The 15,313-nt window shown below is 45.7% G+C and overlaps 1 long non-coding RNA gene across 1 annotated transcript in view; it reads right to left on the bottom strand.

The window, feature by feature from the left end:
- LOC142817830 (uncharacterized) overlaps window positions 1-14,002 on the bottom strand; it is a 57,703-nt gene extending 43,701 nt beyond the window's left edge. Inside the window, exon 1 of the long non-coding RNA XR_012895380.1 lies at window positions 13,791-14,002. This is a non-coding gene — a long non-coding RNA (uncharacterized LOC142817830). The remainder of the gene's footprint in view (window positions 1-13,790) is intronic.
- Window positions 14,003-15,313: the final 1,311 nt, after the last annotated feature.

Here is a 15,313-nt window from a genome sequence, read left to right as displayed (position 1 = left end):
ACTTTTTTTCCCCCGCGTACGCAGCTTCTCCACTCTCTCTTGTACAAACCGCTTCGTTGTGTCCCCCATCCTACGAGATATCCTTGTTAGGGGTCACTCACGAGCTTTTTCATCATCCGCCAGGAGGCGCGCGGGCGCGTCAACTATCGACGTATAAGCCTCGACGAACGCGATCACTTTGTGGTTTCTCCACTCTGTATCCAACACAGATAGGATGCTTTCCGTCGCTCCGGTGCTACAGGTCGGACATGTCTGTTCGGATGGTCGAGTCGCGTCAGGAAGAGAGCGAAAAGAAGGGTGGCATCCACGAGCGCGCTTTTTACGCGGATGCGCAGTCTGCTGCAGACGTGTACATCGTCATCTTCCGTATGCCCCCCGCCCTCCCACTTTCTTAATCTCCATCTCACTCTCTCATCCCCCACCATTCCAACAACTTTTTCAACTCCACACTCTCCGTCTTTGCTCGCGTTCGGCAGGTGGGCCGTTGGGATTAAGACGCATCGGTGACGGGTCCCAGCGGAATCGGCCAGTCTTGGCTCGGCGGCATGCGCGGAGTCACCACTTAAAGCGTGCTCGAAGTAATTGAAAAATGAGAAATGGCCCCACTCGGCTGCACATCCCCCTGGCCGCACAGCTTCCTGGGATGCCCCCTTCCATTTAAGATGTCTGGACTGGCGCGGCGCGCGTGCGCGTTCGAGCTTACTATGCGTGCATGCGCGATCCAGCAGGTTGCTTGCGTGCTCCTCGTCATCGAGTTCACCTCCACGTCATGGAGACACTGATTACGTGTAGATTCCGGGGCGTTGCCGCAGCCATCCTCAGCGGTGACGTAAGCGCCTGTGAATGCTGTCTTCATCCCAGCATTACCTATATTCTTCTTGGTCACACCTAGTAAGATGCTTTCGCAGAGGAAGAAGGAAGAACAGGAGGGAAATGAAAGACAGGGATGTTAACCAGTCTGGAGCGACCGGTATGCTACCCTACACTTTGGATAGGGATCGCCCGTTGAAGAACACGAGATGGTCAAAATTTCAGAAGACATCCGCTATGGCGTCTCTCGGAATCATATTGTAGTTTAGGGCGGGGAAACGCCACATATTAATAATCAGCTCATAGGTTTCGATGTCGCACGTGGCAAACCCGGTGCTGGCAAGCGTGCAGAAACGTGATCCCGGAAGATGTGCCGGTCGCATGGGCGTTTGTAGTAACCGCTTTCGAATGACCGATGCTCTCTCGATAGTGGTACTGTTGGTGATTGGCCGTTTCTAATATGGTATTATATTTTACGAAGCTCGCTTGCCATATTACATTCTAGAATTTCGCTGTTGCTTGCGCATGAGTGTTGTTGTTAAGTTGAACACCAGTAATTATTATGCATTCATATGCAGGCAACAACAAAATTTTAGAACGTGATACGACACGTGAGCTTCCTAAAATATAATGCAATATTAGAAACGGCCGATCGCCAGCAGTACTACAATCGAGAGAGCATCGGATATTAGAAAACGGGGAATAAATGCTCGAGCATCGTTGTTGCCTGTAGCAGTTGAAGTGTTGCACTTCTTGGCACTTGAATGAAGGTCTCAATCTCGGCACGCAGGAAGGAAAGAGTGAAAATTTCGCACTGCGATAGAAAGAATGGATGAGAAGTGGTTCGTGAGGCACATCCCTTGCCACCATTTGCTTCGTTGTGGTAAGGGTTCCTGAAGTTTGATTACAAATCATGAACCACGTCAGCTGACGCCGACGTTTCCGCATACTTTATACGCTACCATCACGTTTTCACGCTTTGATGGTGCTGATCAGTACCGCACCGCCGTCTCGGATGGTCAGATTTTGTAAACTCGACGTAAGCATTATCATGTGTGCGCTGCATCTGATGTGTGTCGTTGTCTAAGTTCTATATATCTCATCATCATCATCAGCCTGGCTACGTCCACTCCAGGACAAAGGCCTCTCCCATGTTCCGCCAGTTAACCCGGTCCTGTGCTTGCTGCTGCCAATTTATACCCACAAACTTCTTAATTTCATCTGCCCACCTAACCTTCTGTCTCCCCCTAACCCGCTTTCCTTCTCTGGGAATCCAGTTAATTACTCTTATTGACCAGCGGTTATCCTGTCTACGTGCTACATGCCCGGCCCATGTCCATTTCCTCTTCTTTATTATCTGCGTGAACGATAATGTAAACTTTATTTTTTTTTTTTTGCTACTCAGCGTCATTGCCGCTTGGAAACAGAATGAAATCGTCATGGGATACAACACTTGCCGCGTTATTTTTTTTGCCATGTATTATAAGGTGACATGTTTCCTTTTTCTTACGATGCACACGGGTTGTTCTTAAATGATTTGTGTTACTTTCTCACTACACGCATGTCTGGTACGTCCGGCATTGTTTTGCCGTTTTTTTAAATAAATCTTTCAGCTGGGAGACCTGTGTATGACGTGAGATTTATTTGACGCGTGCAAACACTACACCAAAATAAGTGTTTACTGGTGCAGTAATAAAATTTTCGATAAATTAACTATCTGCACAGCCAAGAACGCTATACGTAGCCAAAGGAAACGCAAGATGTATTTTTGCAATAAAGTAGTAGAACTTCCAGCTTGAATTTAACCATATGATTGCCTGTGAGTTGCATTCACATGTTATTTTTTTGTTTTTGAAGATACTCCCTTAAACATCGAACTGCGCATGCAATTATGGTAAATGGCCGCTGAAAGCAATCGCAAGTGGGGGTAAACAGCATTAACTGAATTCCTGTTATATAGAGGGAGCATATACCCATCAAAACATTCAAATAATTAGCAATTATTCCACCGATGTAGAAGCTAAAAATGCATTGAAATTACTATTTCTTGCTGCCACTCCAAACAATGCATTGTTGTGAACAATATAAGTTGCATGCATTTCGTTTTTACATGATGCTATATAGGATTGCTCTATAATATTCGCGAAATTCGGGAGCTTCAATACGTTTTGTGACCTCACACGATTCCTTCCTTGTAAAACATGTGTGCTCTCGCAAACATTATTTACGTCGTATTAATTGCAACCTATTGTTTCAAACCTAAATTCTATGGAAAATTTGTACAAGTTAAATTACAGAAATGCATGATTAGTTGCTACTATTACGTACAGAAAGCTGACCTAAAATTTTGTTGCTTTGAATGGCAGAAACAATGTATAAAACAATACTCTTGTTGTTGTAGAAAATGAGCAGGTCATCTTAGTGTACACATTGTTATATATGACAATCGACATAAAACTTTGTGATTATGATGGTATATAATATATATATATATATATATATATATATATATATATATATATATATATATATATATATATATTCATCCAATATAAGGGAGCACTTCCACATATACGGATCCACTTGATATGGTATATATGCTGCGGCCGTGCCTTATAAGGCCGTAATTGACTCCCTAAATGGGAAATGGGCCAACCACGCCATATATGGCTGTATACAACCCCATATATGAACCGACCCCGCCAGATACACATCCATATATGGTAAACGGAAGCCACATAGGTTGACATGTATGCTTATATGTGGCCACATATAACCTCTATAAGTGCAATATATGACATTTCCGTAAGGGACAGCGCTCGTCCTGTGTGCTGTGTGCTCCTTACGCTTTTGTCTTTAGCGCAGCATCAATAATGCAGCATTTTACGCACCTTACATTGAAAATTTTTGTAGGAAAGCATTTGTACAAATAATGACACTATAAACATATTCGCGAAACCAGCTGGCTATTGGAAAATTATTTCTTACGAACTTAAACACTTGGACATCTGGTGGCAGAGGGATTGCAAGAGTTTTTTTTTTCTTTCCATGAAGAACACACACGCATATCAATCGAGCGCTAAAGGAAATAACATGATTGCAGTATTGAATGTGTGTATGCTACAAAAAAGTATATGCAGCATGTGCCTTTTCTGGATGTGCAGTACTCTAGAAAATTATGCGAAATACGTCAATATAGTATATTGTCCACGTAGCGTCATCTTGACATCCGCTACCATTGGAACTCGAGGCATCAAATATTCTAGTACTTAAATATACAAAGTAGCGCATATACAAAATGAGTGTCATTGACGTACCTTCCGGTGGTGTCTACACGAATGTGACAGTCAACGTTTTTATCTAAAAACGTTGGTGACAGTACTGACTTCTTATACCTAAAGGTAGATTTTTCCAAACAAAGTCCAAGTTTGCGCCGAAGGATAGCACTTTGATGTCCTTGCGTTTCGACAGACCATTCACGCACACATATACTCCTGCCCAAAGTATACGTACAAATATCATTTTGCTTATGGTAGCGTTTATCCCACATGGTTATCTAGGCCAGCGTTTGCTGTGTTTATTTTTCGTTTCTTCATTTTTGTTTTGGGGGGATAACAACTGTTTCGCTTTACGCTGCATAAATTATACTAATGAAATAGCTCATGTGATCTAAACATTAAGTTTTCCACTGTTAAAACCAGTTAAAACAGAACAGCACAGACGTCCACGCATTTTTCACCCTCCTGAGGTCGGTGAATATTCTCAGACATGTTCAAGGTATATGATTGCGTTGCTTTATTATTTCTTTACTGGAACAGAGCGCCGAATTAGATGAATGGGCGGATGGACCTGACTTGGTGATGTCTTGAAAGTAGCAGATGAACAACAGTCCATCTATTAGCTCGAATCAAGCTCAGCCCAGGTGTCTCACGTTTTAAAAGTTTTCGCAGTGTTGCACCGATCATTGCAGTTATGGCTCCCATAAGCCCAGCACGAGTGTGCTTTGTATTACCTTGCTTTGTAAATATGTGCTTTGTATTACCGAACGGAGAGCAAGGCAGACTATAAAAATATTCTGATAGGACAGAGAGACAAAGACGGTTCGTAAGTTTACGCTAAGTCGAAATACCATTGCGCGCTACAGTCGGATTTCCATGTGAACCACAGTCGGTGATGCCCCACGAGAAAGCCTTCGAAACCGATAGTCCGGAGATCACAGTTACAATAAGAATCATTCAAGCAAAGAAAAACTAGCCATCAGAACTATAATGTGGGCGTGCATCATTGTAGCTCACCACAGCACAGTACACCAACGGAAGCGACTGTATAAAACCCTATCGCGCTGACGACAGGAAATGCTTAAAACGACGACCATTAGCAAAACGCGCTTGCTTTGTGTGCGCCGCCATCCATTTCACCGTGCGCCAGGACAGAGCGCTGCACGGCGGCTACATCTCGTTCAGGAGACAGATGGCTGACCATCGCAAGAGGGCTCGGGTTCGTACTCCTCCCCCGCAGGAAACCAAAATAAACCGGGTCCTCACCGCCGGAAGGGCGACCCCTCGCCGCTTCGGGGTCTCAAACAAGGCGTGAAATCGCAACCCCCCGTAGGGGTTGCCAACGCCCGACCTGTTCTCGTCGTTCGTCTCTGCCGCAGGCACGAGCACGTGGTCAAGCCAGACGGGAAAGATAACCAGACAGCACGGTGCGGTTGTATACGTGGCTTGGAATAACGCGGGTGCAGAAGCTATGGGGAGGAGTGCGCCTTTTACCACTGACGCATTGGGGCTCTTGGTGGTTTTTTGAGGGATAACGGTATAGTATATACTCTCACTCGGGCAGCGAGGAGAAGTTGTTGCTTTCCAGTGATGTAGATTACGAAAGAATGTGTACGACAGCGATTGGCCTACAGAACGAAACGTGTGACCGTTGAGACAATTCGAACCTCGACCTATCTCAAAGACGAGAATCACGTGGGATGCAGCGAAGTAAATGAGAGTAGCATTTAGGGCAAGTTGTAAATCAATTACTTGAGCATAACTGCGCAATGAGAAAAGCACGGATGTAAAAGAAAATATCAGTTGAAACCTTGTGCTGGTTGTGTACTCTTACGTCCACGTCTCTTCCGGTCACCCAATCGCATTCAAGTATAACATAACGGAGGCTGAATATAGAAAACATTTGATCGCTTATAGCTTCGCTCTTAAAAGACCCACCCAAAACCCGTATGCTGGGCATTGTTTTCTTTGCAAGTAACACAATCAAAACAAGTTTTAGCATGCCGTAAGAAGTTGGACGATATCCGCAGTGTCGTCAACTTTCCAATTTACACCCGCATAAGCGTATCTTTTAAGCACATGTTTCAGCAGTTCATTGCCCAGTTCGTTGAACCACGCCATACAGATTGCTGCTTTTCAAAAAGCACTGCAGTGATTTTGCAGCATTGTGCACTCGTACCCAATAGGACTTGCAACACGGGAGCGCGTAGCCTGGCGAGTTCATAGGTTGCGCATGGCTCCAAGCTGTCTTTAACAACTAAATATTATTTTCTTATTTTGAACTACGCCCAAGTGAGAAAAAACGCGTTTAGTAATGGGAACATGGGTAAGTGGAAGCCATGCGCATTGAACACGTGAAGCCACGCGCTCCCGTGTTGAAAGTCATATTGAGCGCGACTGTACATCTCACATGCACTGTATCAGGGTGCCAATAGTTCTGCTTAGTGTATGTGCCGTCGTAGCACCGGAATGTTGCTGCAAGGACAGTCCTTTTGTCGACATATGCAAGGCTGTCACACCAGGGGTGTTGTATAGTTTATTTTACATCATATTGGTGGCACTTGGCAATCGTAAATTACACTCAGTAGTCAACAAGCGTTTGCTAAAGCCACCCCTGTACGTTGAGGTGGCATAGCGACGCGACTTGAAGGCGGCTTCGCATCGGCCCATCCAGTGCAGCTGTGGCCCGACTATTATGGTGCTACGGACATAGTCAAGCGACACATGTCGTCACCGTTCACCTCACGACAATTGCAACTGCGTATTCTTGTACTCTGAAATATGCGCATTACCATTGATGCTGCCACTGACAGTATTAGAATAATTATCTATTTTAGCTTATGCATGTCGTAACGTATAAAGCGTTGCCACACAATGACCCTTTACGCCACAGTCACCATACTTGTGCACTGTGTCTCCGCTATCCACCCCGCTTCCTTCTTTAGCTATCTTCGTACCAAGCTCACAGACACTATGTGGTACACGCGAATTCCAGGCTAGTCGAGCGAGCAAGGCTTAGCTCGCGCCGGGTGACACCTTCGTATGCGCGTCCTGGCAAATGCTCACGATCCGCGAAGTCGAGTCGGCTCGCTCTACATTTCCTGGTGACACACTCTGCTTGTCCACGCTGACAGAGCGCGTCGCGCGGCCCGCGACATGTCGCGATCGGTCGCAATATGTCGCCGACCGTCTTCCGGCTTGTTACGCAGCTGCGCATCGCGAGACAGGCGCATGAAGAGCGCTGTCGCCGTCCGCGATGCCACTCGCTGTGACGTGGACTGGCGTTCGGCAACTTCAAAGCTCGCTTTGCACATCAAATGTGAAAGCACGAAAAATGTTTGAACGAAAGTGGAAACAATAACGTGGCCCTCATTCGCACAATAGATCTTACGGAAGAACATTTCTTCCAGAAAGTCTCACTCGCGTCTGCCTCCTGTGTTGCAATACGCTATCGCCATGGTGATAGACAATTTTGAAATATTGTTACGCATGAAAAGATTCTGTATAAGGGAAACTTTGGGAATGAGAGCTGGAGCAGTTTATCTAGAATTTTCAATATTTTTCAGGGAGGGTGGAGGGCTGCTACCAAAATGCGGAAGGGGGGACGTACATGAGTGTCTGTCTCTAAAAAGAAAGAGGTGGTTGGATTACTGTAGAATAATTTTGAGGGGCTGGGATGTATTAAAGAAGTGTATAAATCTATGCCGAGCCGTACCACCGACAGTTGTGTAGAGCTCTCAGAATCTGTCCCAATCATGTTGACAGTTTATGAAGATGGACATCGCACGTCCGTGAATGTGCGTTTTTTTTTTTTTTTGAAACAACGTTACTCTAAAAGCAATACTTTCCATGCAGCCTTGTCGAGCATTGCATGGTTTCGTTGATCCCGCCTGTCTTCTACAGTTGCTGTTGCAAGCCCATATACTGGCTTTAGAAACATGAGGAATGAATGGTTTACAGAGAAAGACACAAATACAGCAGTCTAAAGCATGACACCACTTTGACTTGGAAAACTTATCACCAAGTACAGCGTTGAGCGTCGTTCTTCGCAGACGTTATACAACACATGGCGCACTAAAGCGTAGCGTAGCACCTACATTAGAGTCAATGACAGGTTCACGATAACTTACGAGAGTATAAAAGTCTGAGATAGTCAAATTAAATCGATGGCGTAAGTGCAGACTCGACAGAGATGTCAACACTGCATAAAAATGGCGTTTGCCTTCACCGATTGTCATCGCTCTATTGAGTAATCTCAATACAGTAAGAATGAGTGCATTCCTTGAGCAGGTATGCGAGGTTGATAAACAAGTATAACCGCGCACCTAGCGCGAAACGCAAGTGTATATCCAGAGGAGGGGACTCAGCAGCATGAAATGTTTAGTTTATCATTGTAGCGAAAATTTTACAGGGAAAGGTAGGCGCGTGCAATGGTGACCACTCTTAGAAATCATTTTCAAGAGAAAATATGCGTCACTGTGCAAATTATTCGATTAAGTTACGTATACGTGCTTGCTAACAACCCCAATCGCCATAATACGACCTTGCTATAAATATTTATCTTTTACACAATAATAACTAGTACGAAAGTTTATGCGGATTTTTTTGTTAGAAACTTTCACGCCGAGAGTTACCAGAACTCTACAGCCCATCTAACAAACAAAATGGTACTGCGACTCCTTTTGACCAAATAATTGACGCTGCTTTGTTCGAGACTATAACACTTATTCAGTACTACGTCAGTATCTTCTATTACCCCCCTCCCTTTTTAACATACTTCCGCCTCTGAAGTATTGCGCAGCTAACCAAGCGCAACCTAGAGAAACCAATCTCATATTTTCAGCTTCCTTGCCTGCTCTTTTTTGTCTCGCCAAATTTAGGATGATTGTTCGCTGGAACACCAGTGCGTACATTCCACATAACGACGTCGACGCATTAAGCGCACCGCTCATATGACCCATTATATTCATCATATCACAATGTCTTCTACCAAGCAGCAGAGTAATCTACAATGTCTTCTTCAATTAAACAGCAGAGATTCTACGAATGCAATCTCCTAGCAGCACATACACTGATACCGGACGTTCGGTTGCGCAGGCACAATATCGCCACAGAACCTCACAGTCGGCGCAACAGCAGAGAAACGACACGCACGAAAAAAAAAGAACTAAATGAGCCCACTTTTTGTCAGCTGTAGCTTAACATTTTGATTAGCGGCTGTTACAGAAAGCACTAACATATAAAATGCAGTTCTTTAGAATACAGTAGCGAATCGCTGTACAATTCGAAATTTTCGGAGACTTAGTGGTGTTTAAACTTTACAGTACGCTCTTATGAAACATCTCGTCTCCACGTGTGCAAACGTGTTGGGGTGATCTTCGACATGAAACGCGCCACCATTGCATGGACAAAGAAGAGTAAAATATAAAAAAAGTGGAAGTCGCCAACATCAGTAAGAAGCCTCAGTATGAAGAGATGAGAAAAGTAACAAAAAATCCACAAAGACGGCGCTAGGGCATTAGAGAAAGCGGCAATGAACAAATCACCAAGCATGCGCAGTCACCGAGGGAGGAAGAAGACGAAGACGCGCGACAGCGCTGCGCGTCGTTGTCACCGAAGCGCTCGCCGCTGTCGTCTTTGTCGCTCTGCTCCTCCTCATCCTCATCCACGTAGCTCCCTGTCGATGGCGGCCGTCTCGTCCCAAATTCGAATCACGCGTCGGCCAGCGCGACACACAGCGACAAACTCGCCCGGCCGTACACTTAGAAGCATGCACAAAGCGGTTGCTCCACGACGCGACATGAAGCATCGCTGACCGCGCTTGCCATGCGGTAGCGCATCATTGCGTCTGTGGGGACGTGGGAAGAAAAACGACACCGGACAATAATCCACGGTCGCGCTACTTGGGTGAAAGTGAGGCGATCGCTTGAAGCACGTTGAACGAACGAGACGGCCGATGAAAGTGAAGAAGCATCACAGAGACAACGGGGTTAGAAAGAAAGAAAGAAAGAAAAAAAGAAAAAAAGAAAGAAGGAAAGAAAGAAAGAAGGAAAGAAAGAAAGAAAAAAAAAGAAATAAAGAACAGACAAAGTCGGTCAGAGGGACAATGCGATGAATGAAATAGGGGTGGAAGTTCAGAAAGCAGGAGGAACGGTATAGGTCTTAATAGGCCATTAGTGAATTCCGCCAGTACACCAGGGGCAGACAACAAAGCGATTCTCTTTCAAAGGAGTTTTTGAATATTGCTCCTCCGATGGAGCCGGAGGTCTCCATGAGAGGAACTGGCAAACAATTTATTTGTACCCACTGTTTTACGACACAATGAAAAGCACACCCTCGACAGTGGTCAAACTGTTTATTCCAAACGATAATGGCTATTTGTAAGCAGAATGTTTCAATCAGATAAGCATCTACAGATAGTTGACACGTGGACAAGTGCTATAGCAATGCCAAAGTAGGCGTGCGTATGGAGGGGAAGAGAGTGGGGGTAGTGACCTAAGGAATGGAGCACAAAGACTGCCCGATATGTTAACTTAATACGTAGGGAATGCACGATAACGAACTCCTCCCCCCGCTCCCCCCCGCTTAAAAGGAACCCAGCCCACGCCTAACGCCGAAAGCCCTCTATGAAAACTTAACCACGCTCAGCGTTCATGCCTTCACAGCAGCGAGTCTGAGTGAAGTTAAACACCTTCCTTCGGACTTTTTCACTCGTTTATAAACCTAAAGAACAGGTAGAATAAGTTTTACGAACACTCGTCGACCCCCTAATGTTTTCTTACAGATTCGCGAGCCAAGCGCTGCTGGTATTTTTCCAACTCATAAACAGATGCGGCTAGTTTCTCAGCTAAAATATTCATGCTGCCGTTCATGAGCATCAGATTATACGTCAAGAAAAGACAGAGTATTTTTTCTCCTCACAATAGCGTACCTGCAAACCTAAACTTAGGAAATTATGAAATAAAGATTGCACTCCGTTTCAACACCAGTATAGAGAACATTAACCATGTACTCAAATAAAAGGTCGCACGATGGATCTATCGCATCTACGCTTTTTTGCTGCGTGGGCACCAAAAGTAACATTTTCCTGGTTCTAGTGAAGAAACCAACGATATGAAATCGGGTCTAAAGGGGAAAAAGGGATTGTCTGAACCAGTACGACGGACGATATTTTCATTAGTGGTACTATGACAGTACATCTTCTGAGTGGTTATTGTAACTAACACAGAATGTACAGAAGTAACAACTGCCTGGGTGTTAGTGTTCGACGCAGACAAGTGAGGACCCTCTTCAAATCTATAAAATTTCTATTCGGTAAAGTTCTCTCTCTTCAAAGAGAATAACGTTGTGGACAAAATTGGCATATTGAAACTTAGTGTCCGACTGTTCTCCACACAACCTTGTTCATGTACCATTTCGTTCTGAACTTCATTTACAGCGATAGACCATACACCCAAAAGTTGCTTTTCATCCCCAAAAGGCCTTTCTTTAGAACTTAAACAACCACTGATAACTGAACTAGGTACAAAGAACAAAAAAATGTACGCAAGGAAGAGGGGCTTTGCCTTAAGCATTGTGAAGTTCTTCGTTTAGCAATTTAGGGTATACAAAAGCCTGAACGTAGAGAAATGGTTCAATTGGCCTAATTCATTTAGAACTGAGCAAAGAACGAAAAACTGAAAACAACAGCTGCTCGTCGAACGAACTCAAGTGATCAAAAGACAGGTCCAAAACGTTCAAGTCCTCAAGTGCAGTTCGAGTTGTGTGCCGAGAGGTACGACAATAAGATTTGCAGTTGAAAAAAGGAACCCAAGGACATAAACTTGGGGAAAGCATCGGTCAGGTTTGAGGGGCGATGGCGGCCACGTAAGAGCTCACCTCACCGGAATAACTGAAAGCTGAGTGCCTGACAAAAAAGAATGGAAAGGGAAAAACACACACGTAGGCATAGTGTACCACGACTTCGTGAAGCTGAGTAGTCCAGTAATACCCAGCCGTGAGGAGACTGCGTGATGTAGGCAATACGGAGCAAGCAGTGCTCGAGCCGCAATCGACATGTCGACGCCAAACTCAATTTAAAGCAATCACGGCTGCCCATCGCTCTGCTGCTCCACACACACCGACCTGGCGCGCCAAGCCCTCGGTTGCTCCTGGGTTCCTGTCCAAAAATTTTAGAACTACCCCTCTTTACGCTCCTAACTGCGTCTTCACGTGTGTGATGTGTGCGTGCGTGTGTGTGTGCGTGTATGCCTGTGTGCGCCTGTGTGCATGTGCGTGTGAGCATGTGCGTGCGTGTGTGCGTTGAAGAATAACTTGCAGGGCTAGAGATGCTGCAATGCGACGATGAAGAAAAAAAAAGGGGGGGAGGGGGTCCCAGTTAGCGCCCGAAAAGAGAGGCCTCGATGGAGACAGCGAGATATCCGAAATTTACTCGTAATGAGTTTCTCAGTCTTGAAGACCGAATAACTTCCTGTAAACTTGCGCTTGCCAACTGAAGTAGCAAGCGTGAAGCCACGTGTGGCAGCACGGACACATACATGCGCGACTGAATTGATTGATATGTGGGGTTTAACGTCCCAAAACCACTATATGATTATGAGAGACGCCGTAGTGGAGGGCTCCGGAAATTTAGACCACCTGGGGTTCTTTAACGTGCACCCAAATCTGAGCACACGGGCCTACAACATTTCCGCCTCCATCGGAAATGCAGCCGCCGCAGCCGGGATTCGAACCCGCGCCCTGCGGGTCAGCAGCCGAGTACCTTAGCCACTAGACCACCGCGGCGGGGCCGCGCGACTGAATGGCTGCTGACAACTCTGGCCTGACGAAGAAAACGCCGGCAGCTCGTAACCTCGTGTTGCCGCTCACTTCGATGTGAATATGAAACTTGTATGCCCCGCTTGTCAAAATTAGGCGCGTGGGTAGAGAGCGTCGCTTTAAAAGTCACTATCATTTCTGATAGGGTGGTATCACGAAGACCCCAGGCTGGACCTCGCATATTTAGCGCATGCCCCACGTGGGCCGCTTGTCATGCCGCTCCATTGTAGTCTTAGATACTGTGTGAAGCTATACAAAACGAACCAGTATTGTTTGAGAGAGATCAGTACTGAATATTATTCCGAACAGAAAGCATGAAAACTAAATATTTCTTAATTACACCCCGTTATGTGAGCTACCGGTTTCAATGTAGCGGAATTAAATGTTAGACATGTTGAGAGGATATGTAAACGTGGGTGCCTGCGCACAAAATGGTAAGATCGTATTCTCGGCGCCACAGGGTAACGCGTAAGTTAGCTCGAAGAAGTTGTAATAAACATGTTTCAATGGCAGTTCATGTGCTCATGTTGCAATTGCAACGGCCGCCAGTGACCACTTTATTGGGAACACGAACGTAGTAGCTGCGACAAGAATGCACCCGCATCTATGCAATTGATTAAACAATAAGGCGAACAAGGCTCTATGTGGTGACTGCAGCTAAAAATGTTCTCCATGGCACATTTACAAACTGACCAATATAACACGTCAGAAACAAATGCTATGTATCATATTTCTAAAGCGGGAAAACATCCGTCATAAGAAAAGCAATACACGGCAAACGCTTCGCGACGGAGCAATCTGAAGATGCCAGTTTGCGCCACGTAGGTGGTTCAACCTAGCGCTTGGCTATTACACAGACAAGACGCCGAAGTCTGCTATACTCACATGCCCTTTTAGTCGGTGCAGTCCCAGGCATGTGCACGTTGTCGCGGTGGCGTGCCACGCTACTGCACCGGAGTCCGGAGGTCCTACCGAACACGGTCTCAGCCACTGGCGCCGGTGGCAGCGTAGACGAGCGACAGCACAACCTTTCAACGGAAGAGCTGCAGTGCCTGAGACATCGCCCGCGCTGGAGGGAGCCTACTCACGCCACCTGTCTTGCTCCCGCGACGCATGCGCATTGAGCTCGGCGCTTATCACAGCCAGCGCCACGGTTGCGCGCTTGTCGCGAGCGCTTCACGTGATGGGCATGCAAGTCATGCAGTCGTATCTGGCTGGCTCAGTCGTATACGTACTTCCATGCCGCACAGTACGGTGACTAAGCAGGAGTGTGTGCGTTCGCGTCGCCAACACTAGCGAGTACACACAACGAAGGAGACCGTGTGCATGGCATAACCCGTAGCATGAAAGCCATGGCCTCACAGTCGCAGTTTTCTTAGATTGCGTAAGTGCGATAGGCGCCAGAGAAATAAACGTGATACCAATCAATAAGTTAGGTGTTGCTTAACAAAACGACCAATGCAGTAGACCAACGCTAAATATACGGTTTGGAAGCTAGCAACTAAAGTGAATTCTCAATACCTTCATTACGAAAATAATTATGCCGGGAAAAAAAACAGCATATCCATTCAGTGCATGATGATGAGTGGGGCGAAGCATCCATCCGTCATTCGTCCATCCGTTCCTTCTTGCTTCTGACCGCCCGTCGATCCGTCCGTTCGTCTGTCTGTCTGTCTGTCTGTCTGTCTGTCTGTCTGTCTGTCCGTTCATATGTCTGTCTGTCCGTTCATATGTCTGTCTGTCCGCCCATTCGTCAGTCTGTTTGTCTGTTCGTTCATATGTCTGTCCGTCCGTCTTTCTGTCCGTCCGTCCGTCCCTATGTATGTCTGTCCGTCTGTCCATCTAGTGAACACTCCAAGTACCACTTTCTCGCAACTTTTCATCATATATTGGATGGATGGATGGATGGATGCTATGAGCGTCCACTTTATAACGGGGTGGTGACAAATATGCCACCAGGCTCGACAAAAAAAAAAAAAAAAACCTTTTTTTCTTTTTTTTTATGTTGGCCTAATGCCTCTACTTCGATAAATTCTATCTTAATGGAAAAAAAGGTAAATTTTCAGCTTAAGTTCTCTGCCATTTACGGCACACTGTCCATATTTTATTTTTCCAATATTTATTTTTGTCCTTTCTCTCTAATTTTCTGCCACCAATACTCTAACCGTCTCTTACTTATTTCAATCGCGGGTGTGTTCAGCTTTCCATTGTTGTCCCTAAAACCCAAGGCTTCCTGTAGGCTCGTGCCCAAACGTACACCTGGGTGGATATCTCCACATTCAATCAGAACATGCTCCGCCGTTTCCTTATCTTTCCCGCAGCATGTGCATTGTTCTTCTTCTTTACTGTATCTTGCTTTATAACTACGCGTTCTAAGGCAACCCGATCTCGCTTCAAACAGTAAAGCG

Source organism: Rhipicephalus microplus, chromosome 5, assembly GCF_043290135.1.
Source record: "Rhipicephalus microplus isolate Deutch F79 chromosome 5, USDA_Rmic, whole genome shotgun sequence".
Classification (NCBI taxonomy): domain Eukaryota; kingdom Metazoa; phylum Arthropoda; class Arachnida; order Ixodida; family Ixodidae; genus Rhipicephalus; species Rhipicephalus microplus.
The sequence above is the reverse complement of the archived record's forward strand: the minus strand, read 5'-3'. Positions and strand labels throughout refer to the sequence as shown.